We start from the raw sequence: 5,971 nt of genomic DNA, 5'->3' as shown, positions 1-5,971 counted from the left end.
TAAGCCCTTTATCTAAGGTGTTTTGTCCTTAGTGAGACGCTGTTCTCGCCCTCTCTAAGCCTTGGCCTACATACTCTACTATCAGTACTGTCAGAACCTCACCCCTGTTGACCCTCTATCATAGTTAAGGAAGTTATATTTTCTAAGAACTAACCTATGGCCCTGCTACGTCCACAACACTAAACACTAGTGTAGTTTATATTGCAAACCCACAAGACATCTTTTAATTCCACAGGTGCCAGTCAGTTGTATGTCATTGCCCCAGTAGAGCCGGTGGGCAGAAATCCCTGCAAGGCTTCCTGCACAAGATAAGATTCCATTACACTTTCTTCAGATCCCTGATGTGGGGTGGTTGGCCTAGGCTTATGGAGTTCTATGTACTGCCACAGGCTCTGTTATGATAGCCAGCCATTGTCAGTCTTAGTCCTCTTAGGGACCCAGACATCACTCTCAGCCACAGTGTTAGTAGCTAGTAGCAGCTACTGCCTGCCCCAACTTTGCTATATGCCACTGCCAGTCTCAACATCACCCCAATTGTTCCCCTGGCTATAGCCTCTGCTCAAGCCTCAGACACTCCTTCCCAATAGTTCAACTTTGAATCGAAGAAAAATCATTTCTCAGACATTTTCTTTTATGTTACTTAATTTTGAATTATGTCATGTATACTGGCTTTATAGATTAGTGATATGTCATACCTGTTTCTGGAAGTATTGTTTTACTTCTGCAAGCCAATTTAAAATTTATCTGCCTCTCACTGTATTTACGTTGAGGGAAATTCCCAAGCATTTATTCCTAAAATTATCACTATATTAAACAATCAATAAAAATATAACTAAATGGTAATTTTTAACTTTATTTACTATGGAAATGAAACACATTTTGTTTATGGTTTGGATGTTATTGGTATCAAAACTCATGTATTTGTGAGCAACAAATGAACAGTAATGATTTTTCTTTCACTGAGATTAATGCCAATTTGAAAATTTAAGATACGTATGAACTATACATATCATATTGCCAAATTTGTCTATAACTGTATATATGTGCTCTGGCAGTCACACTGTGAATGTAAAATTAATCAAATAAGCGATTATAATGTTTAGTAGTTATCGCCTATGAGAAGTGTTCTAAGCAATAAGAACAATGAGGCAAATCGTCAGTATTACTTCTTCTCCATGCTTTCTTCCACACATCACAGAGAGAAGGGTCAAGAAAAGCAACGTAAAATCTGAGTTCTGTCAATATCTACAAGACAAACATATTCTGGTTCTGTCTACTAGAATATTTTCACTAGAGAGACGTCAAATAGATTATAAAATATTTTCTAAATAATGAATAATTGGGTTTTGAAAGAAGTGGTTAAATGACAAACATCTGCTACAGCCAGCACCGCCATTGGTACCAGCTTTCTTTAATTCAAATACCGGATCTGCCAGTGACTTGCTGTTGCGTTCTCATTGTAAAATGGGAATGATCATAATATTTCCTTTGTAGTTTTCTGTATTAAGTGAGTTACTAAAGGGTGTGAAGCACTGAGAACTGCCGATGACAATTATAAAATGTTCTTTAGTTATCTTCTAGTGTTATTATGTTTTCTCATTCTGTTACATGTTCATATATCTCTAGTTCCAAGAAGGATCATGAGATGCACATGAAAGTTACAGAAACAAAACAGATAAAAAGGAAAGAAAGAAATGCAATATCCCAGCTATGCTTCTAGAAGATTTTCCAATATTTACCAAATATTCTCGCCATCTAATTCCAAAAATATTTAGGCAAATGGCTGAATTTTCTTATGTTTAGTTATAAAAGCTAAGATTTGTTTCTGTCAGTTAGATAAAAATATAGAAAATATATTTGACAAAATTTTAAAAGTCATACTTAAGTGCTTCTGTCTCCTCTTCTGTACACCATCCAACTGCATAGTATGTCAGAATACTTTACCCAATGATCTTGATTTTTTTCTAATCTTCTTACATATTCTAACTTCAAAATGTCAGAAGTTACTTTAATAAAGGCCTAACTAATACAAGTGACAGTTTTGTATTTCTAAAGGTTCTTAGGACTATAAATGTGAAATGAATTTTTATTTTATCTATCAAAATGTCAAATGAATGTAGATAATTCATTTAATGAATTTAACACAAAAATACTCCTTTACTAAAGAATAATGGCATCTGTATCTGCTTTGATGGAACGAAACATGATCATATCGACTACTTTTTTAATCTCCAGATTTCTGCTTATCACTATGAAATCTGTGGTGTGGCAATTCTCAATTGAATGTAAGTAACTTAGTCCTGGCTAAGGAACCTCTATTTTACTTATTTATTTTTTTATTTAACAAAAATGGGCTATGGGCCTAATGTACCTAAACATTTCTCTCTAGTAACCTGAAGAATTTTACTTAACTGTTTTTCTGTTGTATGTGATATAATAACATAATGGTCATTTTGTAGATGTCTTTGACTGCATCTCTAGGAAGGCCATTCAATATTTGTAGAACGTGCATTTTCAGAAAGGTTAAGCTTATGAATACCTCTACAAGAAGCAAAAAGTGCACATTGCCAAAACTGTGTTTATGACTTTAACATTTGCTAATATGATTATCCTAAATGCTACTAAATGACTTTTGTTTTTATTGTTGAAGACAAAGTCTTGCTCTGTAGCTCAAATAGCCTCTAACTCGTGATCCTTCTTCCTCTCTCTTCTTATTGCTGAGATTACAGGAATGAACCATTATGCTAAGCTTAAATGTTATTTTAAAAATATATATATGTGATCTTTACTGAGACTGAATATATGTACCTATGGGTCAACATCCTTTTATAAATTTAAATGTTTTAGTAGTATAGAAGAAATCTTACACCCATGAAATAATTGCTCAGAAGCCATTTTTAAAAAGTAAAGTAGATTGCAATATGCAATATAAAAATATTTAGCATTGAAATATAACTTAGAATATAATGTTTCTTTGTAACTGGAGTTTTCCTGCCTGGCCCACAGTCAGGACAAATCTCTCTCACCTGCCAGTCCCACAGCCGCTCAAACCCGACCAAGTAAACACAGAGACTTATACTGGTTACAAACTGTATGGCCGTGGCAGGCTTCTTGCTAACTGTTCTTACAGCTTAAATTAATCCATTTCCATAAATCTATACCTTGCCACATGGCTCGTGGCTTACCGGCATCTTCACATGCTGTTTCTCATCGTGGCAGCTGGCAGTGTCTCTCTGACTCAGTCTTCCACTTCCCAGCTTTATTCTCCTCCTTGTCCTGCCTACACTTCCTGCCTAGCCAATGGCCAATCAGTGTTTTATTTATTGACTAATTAGCAACACATTTGCCATACAGAACATCCCACAGCATTTCTTTTTGCTGATTTATAACTATTCCTTAATGACTTCAAAATCTTTGGTAATTTTAATATAAATATATTTTACATGTACTTGCTATTTTAACATTTCTTTATTTTAACAGTTTATCATTCTATGATTCAACATTGTGTTCATGCATAAGAAATGTTATTTGCCAATTCTACCTCAAGAAAGCTGGAGAAAACAAAGAAATAAGTGAAGATAGAGGTCATCATTAGATAGGAATTACTGAGGGTAAAATCTTTTAAAAATGTTTATCTTGTCCTTATCATTATGTTGTCATAAAAGGCAAAAAGTTATCAAATAAAAAATAAAAGTGTTTTTCCACATATAAAGTATATCCACCTATGTTCCATCAAAAATGACTATATTAATAGATTTATAAATTTTCTTAGAATGTTTAATACTACTTCATTTCCTTACAGATCCTTTAGATTTCATGTGAAGCATTATACTTTTGTTCTAGTGCCCACTAGCTTGTTCAAATCACACTATTATCACATACTTTCATTTGAAATGATTTTGATATATTATTAGCAAATTTGAACTTTATTAAATTGTGCTTGATTATTAGAAAATATATCATATATTAAAAAATGACATGGCATAGAAGAGGCTGAAATAAAAGTGTAAAAAATGTCTTCTTTCCCCGATCAAACACATGTACACACAAGGAAATTAGATTCATATGCAGGTAACAGTTTTTAAGTTTATTTTTCATGGTACTTATAAAAATGTTTATCAATATTTTGCTTAACAAATGCAATATGCATGATCTCTAAGTTTTTCTCTCTAGGAAGTATAACAGGAATTGCTAAACAGTCTTATTAATAAAAAACCCAGTACCAGCTAATGGGGTAAGTTCTGAAAGAACAGAGAGAACAATCCACAGCTAACCTCACCTTGCCAACTTCTCAGCTTATCATGTTTCCTCAAACTGGAAGCTTCTGAGTACTCATCCAAATGGATCTCAGCTGAACTGCTGCTAAGAGCCTAAAAGTTTTAAAGCCCTAGTTCCTGGTCCTCATGCCTTATGTACCTTTCTGCTTCCTGCCATCACTTCCTGGGATTAAAGGTGTGTGTCACCATGCCAGTGTGGCCTTGAACTCACACAGATACGGATGGATCTCTGCCTCCCAAGTGATAGGATTAAAGGTGTGTATGCCACCATTTTCTGGCCTCTATGTCTATCTAGTGGCTGTTCTGTTCTCTGACCTCAGATAAGTGTATTAGGGTGCACAATATATTGGGGGACAAGGAAGGGAGAAGAATGTATTGCATTTACATTATATACCACTAGTTTCACCTTATTCTTAGTATATCTGATGGTTTGTCTTAAACTCCCTGCTATTAAAAGAGGAAATTGAGACTAACATGATTCTTGCATTGCCTTCTCTTTTTCTTAGTATTTCTCACTCTCTGTTGATGTTTATAATTTGACATTCATAATGGTTTTGACCTCTTGTTTATGATTTTTTGAGTAATTTCCCATGTTTAATTTTTTTCCTTGAAGTTTCTCAAGGCTTTATCTATGTTGTTAGTTGTCTTAGTTACTTTTATATTTAAGTGAAAAAACCCAATGACCAAGGGTAGAAAGCATTTAACTGAGGAATTGTTTACAGTTTGAGAGGTCAACTCAATGGCCATCATGGCTAGGAGTATGGCATCAGTCAGGCAGGCATGGTACTGGAACAGTACCTGAGAGCTTACATATTGAAACAGCTACCACAAGACAGAGAGAGAGAGAAAAAGCTAGCTGGGAATGGCATTGAATTTTGAATCCTCAAAGTCCACCCCAATGACAGACCTCCTTCAACAAGGACATCACATCAACTGTAACCAAACATTCAAATATGTGAGCTTATGGTGCTCATTCTGATTCAAATGACCATAATGTTGAACCATAAAACCAAAAACAATGTTTTCCATATAATTATCCAGATAATATTTATATGGAATTAAGTAGTACAGTTAACATGGGCCTTAGTCTTGTGTTCTGCTGAAAAGTGCAAAGAATATATTAAACAATGTAATTTTACTTTTTATTTTCTAATACCTGTAATTCCCATGTTAAATGTTGTCAAGGTTTTTGTTTTGTCAAATATTTTCCAGGACAATGTATTCACGAGAGTTTGATTTCTTTGTTATTAAATATCTGAAAATATATTAATCTGATATTTGTGATATATGAATAAGTATAGATAGAATTCCTGTTTAATGTCATTTTTTAATAAATCTAAAGAAATTGTACTTTTTTGAACAGGTGATTTAAAAAAATCAACATCTTAAATTATCATATGCAGTGTTAGGTTTCATTATGAAAATTTCAAACAAAATTTATATATATTCATTCTCTTATCCCATCTTTTTCCCCTCATCCCCTTTTACCCTTCCATATTTTCCCATAGCTTCCTTTCTACTTTCATGGCACATGTGTCCTATTGCATATCATTTCTTAATGTTTTTTTATTAATTTTTTCATACAATATACTTTGATTATATTATTACTCCTCCTAGATCCTCTCTATCTCCCTTCCCACACAACTTCATGTTTTTATCTCTCTCACACAAAAAACAAACAACTAACTAAAAGA

Source organism: Peromyscus californicus, unplaced genomic scaffold (assembly GCF_007827085.1).
Source record: "Peromyscus californicus insignis strain IS unplaced genomic scaffold, ASM782708v3 Scaffold_10__1_contigs__length_136768540, whole genome shotgun sequence".
NCBI classification, from domain to species: Eukaryota; Metazoa; Chordata; class Mammalia; order Rodentia; family Cricetidae; genus Peromyscus; species Peromyscus californicus.
The sequence above is the reverse complement of the archived record's forward strand: the minus strand, read 5'-3'. Positions refer to the sequence as shown.